At 36.7% G+C, this 17,860-nt stretch overlaps 1 pseudogene; it reads left to right on the top strand.

The window, feature by feature from the left end:
• Positions 1-12,515: 12,515 nt before the first annotated feature.
• Positions 12,516-15,024, top strand: LOC147793617 (cationic amino acid transporter 1-like; annotated as a pseudogene).
• The last annotated feature ends 2,836 nt before the right edge of the window (positions 15,025-17,860 follow it).

The following is a 17,860-nucleotide window of genomic DNA, read 5'->3' on the forward strand; positions in this document are numbered from 1 at the left end:
CAACTTCTTTTTCCACCAAAAATTTGAAACATTTAAAATGGTAAAATGTTTCTTATTTTTCTAGGAGAAAGTACATTCATGCCTTCCTAGAAAAATCATCTATAAAACACAACACATACCTTTTTCTGCTGCTTGAAGACGGAGTAATCGGACCACACAAATCAGCATGAACAAGTCCCAATTTTTCAATTGTTCTCCACCGACTGTGTTTTCGGTAATTAGCCACTAAGATCCCTCAATTTTTTTTGACTGTCATGTGATGGTTTATGTGTCTGATCTTAAGTGGGTGTCACTTACTGAGTATTTCTTAAAATACTAAAGTCGTGTGCTACATTTATTTCAGGTAAAGGCAAGACACCTTTATACGGTTGATGATGACATTGAAAGTAAAGACCGTGCCACATGCATAGGATAGTGGTATTTCATTTCGTAGACTTTTTGTTAGTATAGGATGTTTTTAATTTTAATATTTCATTGGTCTTATTTAGTTTTGTTATGTTGCTTTAAATATTTTTTTCAAGCATGTAAGTTCATGGTAGTGTTTTATGACGAAGTTTTAAATGTTTATTTTTGCATAAGAGAGTATGTTATGATGACATTAGCCACTTTAGGTTAGTATAAATCTAGGGTCATTACAGAGAAAGTGCCCTTGCACGGATGATGATGAATGTTAGAATGGCCATGGAAGTCAAGATAGGATAGGAGTATGCATTGGTTTCATTTATTTGTTGATAGGTGGCTTTTCATTTTTTGTACGCAAATACTATGTTATTTTTTGAAACTCTTGAACTTAGGAGGTATCAACGACCTTTGTTTTCCTACTTAAGATCCAAATATATGCATGATAATTAGGTCGTGATTTTTTATTGTAGGCTGAAGAGACCGAGGCTCGAGCCCATGAAGAAGGAAACTATGGTCGAGATGGTTGTAAGACTAAAAAAAACAGACCAGATCAACGTAGGGACAAGGTCATTTTGCCCCTACTCCTACCTGAGGAGTCTGTATAGTTGAGTTGTAACAAGAAAGCGAAAGAAATGAGAGAAAAAAAAGGGATAAGAAGAAGTTAGGATTTGAAAGAAAAGAAGAGCAGAGAAATCATCGGCTACCTCAAATCCGCCACTAGAGATCGAATCCAAGGCAATAAACTTCGAATCAAGACTCCTCTTAGTGCTAGAGGAAGAGTTTGCGTGATGGATTTGCCCATTCCGGCTGTAAAATCTAAGAATGGAAAAGGTAAGACTATGACCTTTTCGTTTCGATTTTGCCTAGATCTAAGGAGTTTCTTGAATGATAGATATGGAGTTTTGAGGTGTGTAATTAAAAGAGGATTCACACAGGTTTCTTGAAGGAATCCCGAACTAATATTAATGCTTAATCGGAGTTCGGGTGAAATGGTCAAGAATAGAAAACGTGAGTTTTCCTGTATCTTTGAATGGATTTAATTCATTCTATATTCAAGAAAAATACGTCGATGTAGGTGAATAAAAAATCTACGATTTTGGTGAAGAAACCGAGTCAATCCAAGCTATGTGCGAAAAGTTACGAAAATATGAAGCAAATGGTTTGAACACACAAAACAGATGAAATCTGGAAAATTGAAAACACGCATGAGAGAGAAAATTGCTGCCACACGTCGCCTAATTTACAAAGGAGCGCGCGGAGCCGGTGAGTGACACGTGGCAGAATTTCACTAGAGAAATGCATTTAGCCAACCTGTTGACACGCGTCAATACGCTCGTATTCGGGTCAAACTAAAATAAAAATGCTCAAGTGAATCGAACAGCGTCTGGAACCACCAAATTGACACGTGACCGATCTGGCGACCAACTGTCCAACCTAACGATCTCGCCACTCCCTATGCATCATGTGTGACGCCCAAAAAAATTTGAAGGGTAAGTTTGCGCTGTTGGGGTTCGATGTGCACCACTGCTCGCGCGATGCCCGAGCTGACCGCCTGTGTTCATTGCGCGTGGGGGGTGTCACGGTCATGCTCGTCCAGGGCATGTTGCCCATGGCCGCATGCCCATGACAAGCCAAACCCTTGTCATGTCTTTTCATTCTAGTGTTTTTCCTTTTGTAGTTCTAGGGCGTATGACGCCTCAAGAATATCATGCTTAGGCATGCCAGACATAAAATGGCTCAGAATGTACTGGGATATGACTAGTTGTAAACTTCTCCCTACCCAAGGTTATATATGCTAAGCTGTTGTTATCTTTCTCTTGCTTGCTTATATAACGTCTCTTTCCAAAATCTCTCTTTCTAAAATCTCTCTCTCTCCTCGTTTTTTAAAACCTTCTTTTAAAACCGAGGCTAGAGGCTCGATCATACGTCGCTTGGCCGTAGGCGACGCAAGAACAAATTGGCTTAGCTCACTTGTCGTTGGAAACTGAGTGCCGCACAATCGCTAGTCCGCTGCCTTCGAAAGTGCGATTGTGTCAAGTGGTATCATAGCTTTGTTAGCGCCGTAACATCGTAAAGATCGAAATCATGTCGGCGACAAAGTCGACACCCAAAACACAAGCCGACCGGCTTACGCTAATAGAGGAGGAAATGCTATTCCTCAAAGAAGTCCCTGACACCATCCGCTTCCTGGAAGCACGAGTGACCGAATTGAGTGGGAAAGTCGTAGAAAATTGAAAACACGCATGAGAGAGAAAATTGTTGCCACTCGTCGCCTAATTTACAAAGTAGTTTGGTGGAGCCGGTGAGTGACACATGGCAGCATTTTGCTAGAGAAATGCATTCAGCCTACCTGTTGACACGCATCAATATGCGCGGATTCGCGTCAAACCGAAATCAAAATGTTCATGTGAATTGAACAGCGTCTGGAACCACCAAATTGACCCGTGACCGATCTGGTGACCAACAGTCCAACCTAACGATCTCGCCACTCCCTGTGCGCCATGTGTGACTTCCAAAAAATTTAAAGGGTAACTTTGCGTCGTTGGGGTTCGATGTGAGCCACTGCTCACGCGATGCCTGAGCTGACCGCCTGTGTTCATTGCGCGTGGGGGAGCTTGCCTGTGCGTGCAGGCACGTGGAGCCCCCTATTCTCACCTCTTTTTCGCCTGTTTGCTTGTTTTTCATCCCAATTAAAATACTGACCTTATTATTATGTGAATTAGGACCCATCGAGGAATTTTCATAATTTTTGGAACCCTCTCCAGTGGGAGACTTGAGATCGAAAAAACACGCATTAACCAAGTAAGTAACCTTTTGGATTCCCACGAGTAGTACTTGTAGGAACTGCTTGGATTAAGCATGCATGCTGTAAAATTGATAAACCTAGCTAGCTAGACCTAACATATTAGCATATATGCCATGCAAATAAATTAATTAAGAAAATCAATAGAATCTAGATATGATTGACTTTGAAATCATTTTAGAGTGAGAATGTGATATCGCATGTATGCATGATAAAGGAGGAAGGAAAATATGTGAAATCTGCACTCCGGATGAAGATGGACGTTATCTTCCCGTTGAGCATGTTTGTTAATATTGCATGAACTGTTGCATGTTAACTCAAATGCATATTATGGTATGTTAAGACTATATATGAAATTTGGTGGTCATTTGAAAAGGTTAAGTAGGAAAACCAAGAAATGATGTAAAATGATCATAATACCCATAAGTTAATTTAGCTTCGGTTCATGAACTAGATAACCTCCAAATATTATGAAACTCTTTCAATTGGAACGCATGAAACCTTGGATAAAGGTTGTCAGATTCATGAATAGTACCGTAAATCTTAGGGGAGTGTCTTGGAGAACGAACCTAAGAATGTTTGCAAAACCACCCCACCTGAATGGTGTGTCAATTTTCTCTATTTATAATCAAATAAATTACAACGATAGGAAAACAGAAATAAATTGAAATAACAATATATGAAAAGCTACCTATGGTAAAAAGATATTTGCTTATACTAAAATATCAAATATGATATATAGGGTAAAGTATAATTTAGAACTAGATATCCTTGAAAGAGCAAAACAAGAACCTAGAAATTACCAAGAACAAGACAAAGATCAATGACTAGAACATAGATCAAGCTCTAAGTTCTAAGACTTAGAACCAAGACCTAAGAACCATAGTACTAAGGCCCTTGGATTAGAACTAAAGTTTAAGGATCCAAGAACCAAGGTTCTCAAGATAGATCGAGATATGAACCCACAAGTCAAGGATAAGAACTAAAGAGCGTAAGTACTTACAACCAGAACAAGAAAAAGAAAAGAAAGAGTGTGATACTCTAGCATATCAAGGACATGATTAAGAGCCTACAAGTAGGCTACTTACTGAGTCTTTGTACTCATTTCTTATTTTTCATATTTTTCAGGTAATAAGGAGCTTTTTGAGGTCTGGAGGGGACTCTGGAGTAGGTGCCGTAGACAAGTTTCACCCGTCGTCCTCAAACTTTTTATTTCAAAACGTTTTGTGTCCATTCGGTATTTTGTGTCTTAAATATGTTGGGTTGTGTTTTAAAAACTTATGTATGAACTTTATTTTGATATAATGTATATTATGTTTTAAATTTTTTTGTTTTATTTCGCTAAAAAAATTTCGTTCTTTTATGAAGCCAACGAGTCAGCCCGGTCCTTACAACTTGTATCTTTCCAAAAAAAAAAAAAAAAAAAAAGTTTATAAATATATATATATATAACTATGTCATGTTTTATTTTTATTATCATCTGTATACATTTTAGCTCAACAAGTACAAAATAATTGACCTTCAATCTCCAAAAGAGAAAAGCAATAAGGGTTTTCTTGTGTCTAGATCAAGAATAACCCAATGAAACTCAACATCCTTGGAAGTTGTGTTTAAATCAACCCAATGAAACTCAACGATCATTTCCAAGGGTACTCTAATAGATATGATTCTTTAGAACCAAGACGCAAGGAAATGCCATTGTCTTCTGCTGCCCAAGTACAAATACTATTATAACATTGATCGCTAAACCAATTTTCCATTTCTGGCCAAAATACTTCACCAGAAGCATGTCCGTGTTTGCTGCTAAAATTGCACCAAAATCGTGTTGATTGCCAAAAATTTTCTTTGAAGGTCCAAGAGTATTTCGCTCCAAGTTCGATTTCATGTTCGCCTAAATCGTTGTCTTTAGACTTGCAGTGAGCCAAGAGAATTGAATCCTTCATATGATTCCAAATTGCAACTTCCCACGGGGAAAACGGACGTTGTATCTTTGAGTCGGATTCTGCAAAACATGAGCTAATAATCATGTTTGATTTAAAAGCAAGCAATATGACGAGAAAGAATATGTTTATGTTTTGAGGCTTCATTTTTTTTTTTTTTTTTGGTGGGAGTTTAAGTTGGTAACTTTTTACTTTGTTCACAAATCCATTGTTTTGTTTCTTTCATATATATAGTCATATCAAATTGGTATACAACAAATATTTACTCGGTTGTACCATCTAAATCAAACTATTTTTCTAACCTTATTTTTCTAAATATATACCATCCATGTAACAAGTAGGGTGTATTATATATAGCAAGTTATTACATCCAAGTTAAAATATGTTATATTTGGACGAGAGTTTGAATCCAACAAAACCTACCCTATAATGCATATCCTAGTCATATCTTATTTTTAATCTTGTCATAACCTTATTGTCCTTATACATCTCATAGTCGTATCATTTCATGGACATACCTTAGTCATATTGTTTTCCAAACGCACCCTAACCATATAGTTTTATCAATCTATCATTTTCTACACATAACCTATATATATATCGTTTTTTCAATCTATCCTAACCATATCAATTTCTATACATAACCTAACCGTGTCGTTATATTAATAATATCTTAGTCATATCATTACATTACGTTCATTGCATCATTCTCGTATTCTACTCAAACATATCATAACGTAAGAGTTATCATGCCATTTACATATTATAACATATACATATCACATCATAGTCATATCGATTCATAAACGATTTACACTTATCAAATATATGACATGTGTATAACCATGCGGCACGTGTCAGCATCAAATATAACAATGTCAATAATAACGTCATTTACTTGGTTGGCCGACATTCTATTTTATTTTTAAGATTGGCTTGACTTGTCCCTCGAAGCTTATAACCATCCTGCAGAATTGATTCATGTTGTAATTGTAAGAGAAAGATTTCCATTTTTGATGATGGGAGATAGTGGTGTTAGGACAAATGTGCACATAATGTAATGAGAATCGGAAGAAAGGGAGAGAGCACGGGGAGTTAGTTGAGTATTAAGGGGAAAGTGGGCTAATTTACAAAGTAGCGCGGTGGAGCCGGTGAGTGACACGTGGCAGCATTTTGCTAGAGAAATGCATTCAGCCTACCTGTTGACACGCATCAATATGCTCGGATTTGGGTCAAACCGAAATCAAAATGTTCACGTGAATCGAACACCGTCTGGAACCACCAAATTGACCCGTGACCGATCTGGTGACCCATAGTCCAACCTAACGATCTCGCCACTCCCTGTGCGCCATGTGTGACTTCTAAAAAATTTAAAGGGTAAGTTTGCGTCGTTGGGGTTCGATGTGCTCCACTGCTCGCGCGATGCCCGAGCTGACCGCCTGTGTTCATTGCGCGTGGGGGAGCTTGCCTGTGCTTGCAGGCACGTGGAGCCCCCTATTCTCACCCCTTTTTCGCCTGTTTGCTTGTTTTTCATCCCAATTAAAATACTGACCTTATTATTATGTGAATTAGGACCCATCAAGGAATTTTCATAATTTTTGGAACCCTCTCCAGTGAGAGACTCGAGATCGAAAAAACACGCGTTAACCAAGTAAGTAACCTTTTGGATTCCCACGAGTAGTACTTGTAGGAACTGTTTGGATTAAGCATGCATGCTGTAAAATTGATAAACCTAGCTAGCTAGACCTAACATATTAGCATGTAAGCCATGCAAATAAATTAATTAAGAAAATCAATAGAATCTAGATATGATTGACTTTGAAATCATTTTAGAGTGAGAATGTGATATTGCATGTATGCATGATAAAGGAGGAAGGAAAATATGTGAAATCTGCGCTCCGGATGAAGATGGACGTTATCTTCCCGTTGAGCATGTTTGTTAATATTGCATGAACTGTTGCATGTTAACTCAAATGCATATTATGGTATGTTAAGACTATATATGAAATTTGGTGGTCATTTGAAAAAGTTAAGTAGGAAAACCAAGAAATGATGTAAAATGATCATAATACCCATAAGTTAATTTAGCTTCGGTTCATGAACTAGGTAACCTCCAAATATTATGAAACTCTTTACATTGGAACGCATGAAACCTTGGATAAAGGTTGTCAGGTTCATGAATAGTACCGTAAATCTTAGGGGAGTGTCTTGGAGAACGAACCGGAGAATGTTTGCGAAACCACCCCACCTGAATGGTGTGTCAATTTTCTCTATTTATAATCAAATAAATTACAAGGATATGGAAACAGAAATAAATTGAAATAACAATATATGAAAAGATACCTATGGTAAAAAGATATTTGCTTATAATAAAATATCAAATATGATATATAGGGTAAAGTATAATTTAGTACTATTTATCCTTGAAAGAGCAAAAACAAGAACCTAGAAATTACCAAGAACAAGACAAAGATCAATGACTAGAACATAGATCAAGCTCTAAGTTCTAAGACTTAGAACCAAGACCTAAGAACCATAGTACTAAGGCCCTTGGATTAGAACTAAAGTTTAAGGATCCAAGAACCAAGGTTCTCAAGATAGATCGAGATATGAACCAACAAGTCAAGGATAAGAACCAAAGAGCGTAAGTACTTACAACCAGAATATGTTCTAAAAAAAAAGAAAGAGTGTGATACTCTAGCATATCAAGGACACGATTAAGAGCCTACAAGTAGGCTACTTATTGAGTCTTTGTACTCATTTCTTATTTTTCATATTTTTCAGGTAATAAGGAGCTTTTTGAGGTCTGGAGGGGACTCTGGAGTAGCTGCCGTAGACAAGTTTCACCCGTCGTCCTCAAACTTTTTATTTTAAAACGTTTTGTGTCCATTCGATATTTTGTGTCTTAAATATGTTGGGTTGTGTTTTAAAAACTTATGTATGAACTTTATTTTGATATAATGTATATTATGTTTTAAATTTTTTTGTTTTATTTCGCTAAAAAAATTTCGTTCTTTTATGAAGCCAACGAGTCAGCCCGGTCCTTACAACTTGTATCTTTCCAAAAAAAAAAAAAAAAAAGTTTATATATATATATATATATATATATATATATATATATAACTATATCATGTTTTATTTTTATTATCATCCGTATACATTTTAGCTCAACAAGTACAAAATAATTGACCTTCAATCTCCAAAACAGAAAAGCAATAAGGGTTTTCTTGTGTCTAGATCAAGAATAACCCAATGACACTCAACATCCTTGGAAGTTGTGTTTAAATCAACCCAATGAAACTCAACGATCATTTCCAAGGGTACTCTAATAGATATGATTCTTTAGAACCAAGACGTAAGGAAATGCCATTGTCTTCTGCTGCCCAAGTACAAATACTATTATAACATTGATCGCTAAACCAATTTTCCATTTCTGGCCAAAATACTTCACCAGAAGCATGTCCGTGTTTGCTGCTAAAATTGCACCAAAATCGTGTTGATTGCCAAAAATTTTCTTTGAAGGTCCAAGAGTATTTCGCTCCAAGGTCGATTTCATGTTCGCCTAAATCGTTGTCTTTAGACTTGCAGTGAGCAAAGAGAATTGAATCCTTCATATGATTCCAAATTGCAACTTCCCACGGGGAGAATGGACGTTGTATCTTTGAGTCGGATTCTGCAAAACATGAGCTAATAATCATGTTTGATTTAAAAGCAAGCAATATGACGAGAAAGAATATGTTTATGTTTTGAGGCTTCATTTTTTTTTTTTTTTTTTGTGGGAGTTTAAGTTGGTAACTTTTTCTTTGTTCACAAATCCATTTTGTTTAGTTTCTTTTATATATATAGCCAAATCAAATTGGTATACAATAAGTTTATTTACAGTTGTACCGTTTAAATCTTGCTACTTTTCTAACCTTTTTTATCTAAATATATACAATCCATGTAATAATTAATAGGGTGTATTGTACATAGGATGTTGTTAAATCTAAGTTAAAATATGTTATATTTGGACGAGAGTTTCAATCCAACAAAACCTACCCTATAATGCATATCCTAGTCATATCTTATTTTTAATCTTGTCATTGTTAGACGAACACATACCAATGGAGTTAGTATTCCTCACTTATAAACCCATGATCATTCCCTAAATTAGTCGATGTGGGACTTCCAACCTCCCCTCGAACAAAGTGCGCCTCCCCTTAATCGAGGCTCGACTCCTTTGGAGTCTTAGTCATTTTTGACTGCCTTCGAGGAGGGGCTTGACTCCTTTTCTTTAGGAGTTCTTTGTTCGATATTTGAGGATTTACCAATTTATTGGCACGACTAAGTTTAGGGCATGGCTCTGATACCATGTTAGATGAACACGACTCTCCACAATGGTATGATATTGTCCACTTTGAGCATAAGCTCTCATGGCTTTGCTTTGGGCTTCCCCAAAAGGCCTCATACCAATGGAGTTAGTATTCCTCACTTATAAACCCATGATCATTCCCTAAATTAGTCGATGTGGGACTTCCATCATCCAACAGTCATAACCTTATTGTCCTTATACATCTCATAGTCGTATCATTTCATGGACATACCTTAGTCATATTGTTTTCCAAACGCACCCTAACCATATAGTTTTATCAATCTATCATTTTCTACACATAACCTATATATATATCGTTTTTTCAATCTATCATAACCATATCAATTTCTATACATAACCTAACCGTGTCGTTATATTAATAATATCTTAGTCATATCATTACATTATGTTCATTGCATCATTCTCGTATTCTACTCAAACATATCATAACGTAAGAGTTATCATGCCATTTACATATTATAACATATACATATCACATCATAGTCATATCGATTCATAAACGATTTACACTTATCAAATATATGACATGTGCATAACCATGCGGCACGTGTCAGCATCAAATATAACAATGTCAATAATAACGTCATTTACTTGGTTGGCCGACATTCTATTTTATTTTTAAGATTGGCTTGACTTGTCCCTCGAAGCTTATAACCATCCTGCAGAATTGATTCATGTTGTAATTGTAAGAGAAAGATTTCCATTTTTGATGATGGGAGATAGTGGTGTTAGGACAAATGTGCACATAATGTAATGAGAATGGGAAGAAAGGGAGAGAGCACGGGGAGTTGGTTGAGTATTGAGGGGAAAGTGGGCGTGTGAGAGGATGGAAGAGAGATGAGATTAAATGATTTGTTTAATTATTTTTTTTTACCGGCATGACCTAACATAAATTTTTTTACCGGCATGACCTAACATTAGTGGGACATAAGGAACAAGAAGCAACTTCAGGGGTAAAACGGCTAATTGACCCAGCTTTAGCTACGAACAACCTGTGAAGGATCGACTTACTAATCATGGTTATATCAAATTGACAGAAATATATCTATAGTTAGGGGAGTGCAACTACTAAACTATAGTGGAGTGTCCTAGTAGTTAACGAGTGTTGTTGATTAACAAGGTTAATGAGTTTAACCGGTTAATCTTGGATCGTTGGAGCCCATGATCTATAGGTCCATTAGGTCCCTCTGCTAGCTCACATCGGACTAAACAATAGAACAGTGTGACGAGTGAGTTCGAAGTGTTCGAATTCAAATTAGGGAATATGCACTACATATATACGATATATTTAACCGCATTTTTGTTTTATTTATGAATTAAGCAAAAAGAGAGAATTTGAGATATTTAAATAAGTTTTAAATATTTTAATCAAATATGTGTTGGAATTGATTGAGATTCGTTTTGAGTTAATATTATATATTAATTAAATAGTTTAATTAATAATTTAATATTACTTTAATTTGAAATTAATTATTCAAATTAATTGTTGAATTAAAATGAAGAAAGACGTTGACTTCTCAGTGGAATTTTGAGGCGTTAAAATTTGGTTTAACCAAACTTGCATGCTTGCCATATAAACACCACAAGTTCCAGTGGAATTTTGAGTGTCAAAATTTGGTTAACTCAAACATGCATGCTTGCCACATAATCCCAAACATTTGAGTGTCAAAATTTGGTGATCTCAAATTTACATGAACATCCAAACATGACTCTGTAAATAGAGTGATCATGGTACATGAAAGGTCTTCCTTTGGAAAAAAAACATTGAGAAAAACCTCTCAAAAACTCTCTTTTCATATATACTACATCCCTCCCAAGTTTAGTCACTCACCGGATACCACAATCCCGTTCTAAGGCCGGAGAATAGTGGAGAAGACACTAGTGGTGGTTCAAAACCAGTTCGTGAAGAAACTTGAGCGACAAAAGGTTAGTATTCAAACTCATTGAGTTTTAATGCTTTTGAACATGCAAGCTAATTTACTATAATTGATGTACTTAGAGTGCTTAAGATCCAAATTGCTTCCGCATGTGTTATATTAACACCATCAATTCTCTCATCACATATCACACTCGTAATGTAACGTCCTTAATATTCTTGCTTAAATTAGAAGCATCACCACATGAATTCCATAAATAACATAGGTGGTAGTTCGAAATACAATATTTGCAAATGAAGCCATGAACTTACACGTTTAATTTAAGACAAGAAAATAGAAATAACATATCTTAAACATATCGTTAAACACATGGTACCATAACATATATTATATCATTCACGTAACACATCTCAAACATATCGTCAAACGCATCACATCATTTCATAAACATTTCACGCATATCAAGCATATGACACGTGCAGAACTATGGGGCATGTGTCATCATACAACATCGGTTTCTAACCATACGAATAGTACAGCCACTTACCTGATTAGCTTAGACTGATGTCACCAATTTATCCTTAATAAAAGTTCGATTTTGTCCTTTGTATCCAAGTCAACTATGTGAACCCATGACAACAATTTCAAGTTCAATTCTCTCCCTTTTACAATGGTCCACGTGTTAGACTTCAGGCAAGTATTGTATTAGAATATTAGAATATTATAAAATTCTCACGATTAATCTCGACCGTAAACACTATTTTGTAGAGTTTTATTAAACTACATACTAATTATAATACTTAAATTTGTGAGTAAAGTAATTATGAAGTTAAATAAATATTTTTATATATAATTGTACCCTAAGTAAAACGGTATTGTTTGAAGTTAACCATCCGTTCATTTAACTAAATCTAGTTTTAGTAGAATAGTTTTAAAATTCAGCTTTAATTGGAATATGATTGAGGATCCAGTTGAGAATGATTTGGAGTTAAGAAGTGTGGTACAAGCCCTTTTCCTTTATAAACCCCCTTTTCCTTTCTTATTCTCCCTGTCTTGTCTTAAGTTACTTGATTCTCTCCATTAGTTTCTTTTTTGGTTGACTGTTTCAGTGTGAATTCATAATGGGTCAACCAAACGGTGATGCCGGTGGTGGAGAAGGGATCAGAAGAAGATCTTGTGGTTGTTCGAAGCAAGATTTTCTATCAGAGGAGTCGTTTAAGAGTTGGGGAAATTACACTAAAGCTTTGAAGGCGACGCCGGCCTGGCTCTTGGATCGGCTCACGGCCAGGTCCGGGGAGCACATTGAGCTCGTCGAGATGAAGGCTCGCAGCCAGCACGAGATGAAGAAGAGCCTCACATGGTGGGACCTTATGTGGTTCGGTATCGGCGCTGTCATCGGCGCCGGAATATTCGTCCTCACCGGTCTTGAGACTAAGAAACACGCCGGCCCAGCTGTCGTCTTATCTTATGTCGTCTCCGGTGTCTCCGCCATGCTTTCAGTCTTCTGTTACACTGAATTTGCCGTGGAGATCCCACTAGCTGGTACATGCCTTTTTCTATTTGGTTTATGTTTGTCGTCAAAATATTATATATTTTATTATTTATTTTTAAATTAATTTCTATTTGGACAGTGTTTTAAAATTTTATACACTTATTCTTGTATTTTTTCTATTAATTTTCTATTCATTATTTTATTCTTTACTAATTCTTTTCCACCTCTTCACTATAAAAAAAAAAAAAAAAATGTTTAAATTTTATTAGAGATTCTCTTCAACTTTGGAAAAGAATTATACCTTTTAACTTTTATAAAAAAAATTCAAAAATATTTTTAAACTCTAATATAGAAATGGAAGCGGTTTATCTATTTCTTATACATCATCTCCTTTTTAATTGTAAGGGTACCAATGGTAATTTATATATATATTTTTTCTAAAATTAAGAATATTATTCTTGAAAGTTCATGAGTATTTTTAAAAATGTGTACCAACTGTAATAGTATTTTGAATATTAAAAAAAAAAATTAAAAAGTTGTCTAACATGTGCTCTTGTTTTTTTTTTTTTTTTTTCTTTAATGAAGTGGGTCTTATTTTTGTGTTAGAGATAACGATCTTAATTGGTTGAAACAAAATTTAGATTTTGAATGCAAGAAGTATAAAATATCTATAAATATAAAGGGTAAAAATATTTTGAATTCAACAATACTTTTACAATAATCCAAATTTAAAATTATTCTAGATTCCCTTTTAGTTTTTTCTAAATTACTAACCACAGGAGCTCGTTGTAATTATTTGTTCAGGTGGATCATTCGCCTACCTAAGGGTAGAACTAGGAGACTTCGTGGCATTCATCGCAGCGGGCAACATTCTCCTCGAATATATAATTGGCAGTGCTGCTGTGGCCCGTTCATGGACTTCATACTTTGCCACTTTGTGCAATCACCATCCGAAGGATTTTCGCATCCACGTTTCGTCTTTCCCCGACTCCTACAACCAACTCGACCCCATCGCCATCATTGTGATCATCGTCATTTGCACTTTGGCTGTAGCCAGCACCAAAGGCTCCTCCCGCTTCAACTACATTGCTTCCATTTTCCACGTTGCCATCATCCTCTTCATTGTCATTGTCGGTCTCACCAAGGCCAACCCGAAAAACTTCACTCCCTTTGCCCCCTATGGCCCTCGTGGCATCTTCGTAGCCTCTGCCGTTTTGTTCTTTGCATACGTTGGATTCGACGCCGTTTCGACAATGGCTGAGGAAACTAAGAACCCTGCTAAAGATATACCTATTGGTCTTGTTGGATCAATGGTGATCACCACATTAGCCTATTGCATTCTTGCGGTTACCTTGTGCTTGATGCAGCCGTACCAACAAATTGATGAGGACGCGCCGTTTTCAGTGGCTTTTGAGGCTGTTGGATGGGGTTGGGCTAAGTACATTGTGGCTGCTGGTGCTATTAAAGGCATGACCACCGTGTTGTTGGTTAATGCGGTTGGACAGGCACGCTATCTCACCCACATTGCCAGAACCCACATGATCTCACCATGGTTCGCCAAAGTGCATGAAAGGACGGGCACTCCAGTGAATGCAACAGCCACAATGCTCGCTGCTACAGCAATAATCGCCTTCTTTACAAGCTTGGGAATCCTCCCGAACCTCCTCTCTATCTCCACCCTCTTCATCTTCATGCTGGTAGCCATCGGCCTGATCGTCCGACGCTACTACGTCAGCGGTGAAACGACACCATCCGACCAAAACAAACTCATAATCTGCCTGGTTCTAATCGTGGGATCTTCAATAGCAACTGCCGTGTACTGGGGCTCAAGCGACGGCTGGATCGGCTTGGTGGTGTCCAATTCCATATGATTTCTCTCAACTCTGGCCCTATGGCTCGGTGACCCACAGGCCAAAAATCCTCGCGTGTGGGGCGTGCCGCTCGTCCCGTGGTTGCCTTCACTGTCGATCGCCATCAACCTTTTCCTTCTTGGCTCCATCGACAAAGCTTCATTTGAAAGGTTCGGAATCTGGACTGGGATTCTGTTGATTTACTATATCTTGATTGGATTACATGCTTCTTATGACTCGGTCATGGAGTCCAAGACTACAGCACGAGAAGTTAATAGCAGTTTGTGAATGGATCTTTTAAATTTATAATGATTGGCTTAGTGCTTTGATTACCGGATTTGTGGTTTATGGTTGTTATTGTGTTAGCTACCATTCATGTGGGCAAGGACGGTGGTTTGTTTTTATATGTTTGAGCTTCCTCTCTACTTTGTTTGTACATGTAAAAATTATAGCTAAACAAAACGCTATAATATGTTTTTTTTTTTTTTTTAAAGATCTTGATGGTTGACGTTATTACAAGTTCGAGACTTATTATTATTATTTTTGTGTAATTATAATAGATGCTATAAAAAAAATACTAAAAATTGCTAAAGTAAAGTATTGAATAATTTAAGAGAGAAGTTATTCAATTGATACAAGATAAATGGTTCACCTTATATAATTATCAACCACATTAATTAATTAGAAAAAATACAAAAATTCACAACTGTTCAAGATTGTAGTAACATGTAGTTGAACTAGCATTTTTTATTTTTTTATTTTTGTGTACGTTACTATTTCGTTCACCTACATTGTAATGTTCGAGCCTCGTAGGTATATAAGTTTCCCTAATTTTTGTGTATGTTACCATTTCATTCACCTACACTCTTCATTTAATGCTACTACGCTATTCATTTTTGTATTCTGCTTCTTTTGTCCGGCATTTTCCTCCTTTCTCTATTATGTATTAGCCGAGTGATTGTTAATGTGTTCTTTAATTTCACCTCTTCTGTAGGGTATTTCTTCCCCACTTCTCAATTTTATTGCTTGACATTGTTCCTTGCCCTCTCTTTTTGGCGTTTTGATGTCTGCTTGCTACTTTCCAAGATGTCTATTTCGTAACTCAGTTGCTAATTGAATCAATTGAACTTCCTTCATTACGCTCTCAAAAGATGTTCCCGATATGTGTAGAGCTTGGCTAAGTCTAAAAAAATAAATGGGGCTACCCTATGCGCATGTGTCATGGTCTCGAGTTGTGATGTCGTCGTCAGCCGTTCAGGGATGCCTTGCATTTACCTAAAATAGAAGTAGCACGTGGCTTGAGTATTTTAAGAAATACTCAGTAAGTGACCCCACTATTGGGGTTAAATGATAACACATACAATTTCATGAAAGAGACCTATCATAACAATTTATTTTCGTGCGACGGCCATCATAACGGGCAATTGGGATGTGTACTTAATTTTTCTACACACGGTTCACACGTGCGAGTATTGACCCACCAGTCAGTTCGCACGCCTCCTAAGCCCCCTTTTTTATGGGGCGAGAATTCTCTGGTGGTTGTTGATGTTAGACACCCGTTACGAATAGCGATCATCATGACAGCATTATGTTAACATAATGATCGTTCTCCTGTCTCGTAGCGTACGCGTCTGTACTATTGAGAAGGGTAAGGGGTATCCCCCAATGCATGAGCACACAATAATGTATAAGATCCCAACGTTTTTCAATTTTCATTATCATTTAATACAATCTCGCTAGCATCTTCCTTCATAACATATCTTTCATGTCTATGTCGGGGTGGTATCTCATGCTAGTTCATCGATTTGCATGTCAATCATATTACATACATATGCCATATCATAACATTTCTATATTTCCAGACATAACAAGTCGAATCGTATACATATCATACCATAACATATCGTATCACAATATTTCATAACATAAACATATCAATTTATCACATATATCGTACCATAACATATATCATATCATTTTCATATCGTATCACAACATTTCATACTCATATCGTTTCCATATGCGTATCCCTGTCATATCGTCTTGTTAATCTTGTCATAGCCTTATCGTCTTTATACATCTCATAGTCGGATCATTTCATGGACATACCTTAGTCATATTATGGTCAGCATGATAATCATTTTCGTCTCATAGTGTACGCGTCCATACTTCATCATAAAGGAGAAGTATCCCGGTGCACGTGAACATACAAATATGCATGAGGTTCCCATATTTTTTTTCGTGGCGTAATAAATCATGCAGGACAACCCTCATTCTTTGATCACATATCACACTCGTAATGTAACACCCCTAATATTCTTGCTTAAATTAGAGGCATCGTCACATGAATGCCATAAGTAACATACGTGGAAGTTTGAAATAAAATATTTGCAAATGAAGCCGTGAACTTACACGTTGAATTTAAAACAAGAAAATAGAACTAACATAGTCTTTGAACATGAAAAATGAAATAATCATCCTATCAAGTACTAAATGAAAATCAATGCATACCACTTCTCTATCATGATTTCTTCTAGGGTCATTTTAGAATTCATGTCATCTATGCAGGGGCGCTTTACCTTTACGTGAAAAAATAAGGGTAGCATGTGACTTGAATATTTTAAGAAATACTAAATAAGTCACCCCATTGTTGGGATTAGTAATGCAATACACACATTTAATGATGGGACATATCCTTTAAAACCGTGACTTGACCTTGGACTCTTTCCAATTCCAAACATGGTTGGATGCGTAAAGCCCAAGTTCTGGCCCAAGGCTCAATACATAAAAAAAAAAAAACCCTAGGGTTCAGCTACATAAACCCTAGGCCCAAGCCCAATACATTAAAAAAAAAAAAAATCCTAGGGTTCAGCTACATAAAGCAACCAAACCAGCCAACCATGTAATAGAGCACGAAGCCTGAGACGAGCATCCCGCACCGTCACCGCACGTCGGACGACCACCGCCAATCGCCGTAACGCATCAAATTGTCGTCGTCATCGCCAGAACCACTATTTGGAGGAGTAAACGTAACCAAGGTACAATGCGCCAACCAACGAAGTTACAATGTGGTTTCTTTTCTGAATAGTTCGGATTTGACCCAACCTCTACGCAGGAAGAAGGC

This window comes from Cucurbita pepo, chromosome 2, assembly GCF_057944985.1.
Source record: "Cucurbita pepo subsp. pepo isolate OVF chromosome 2, ASM5794498v1, whole genome shotgun sequence".
In the NCBI taxonomy this organism is placed as follows: domain Eukaryota; kingdom Viridiplantae; phylum Streptophyta; class Magnoliopsida; order Cucurbitales; family Cucurbitaceae; genus Cucurbita; species Cucurbita pepo.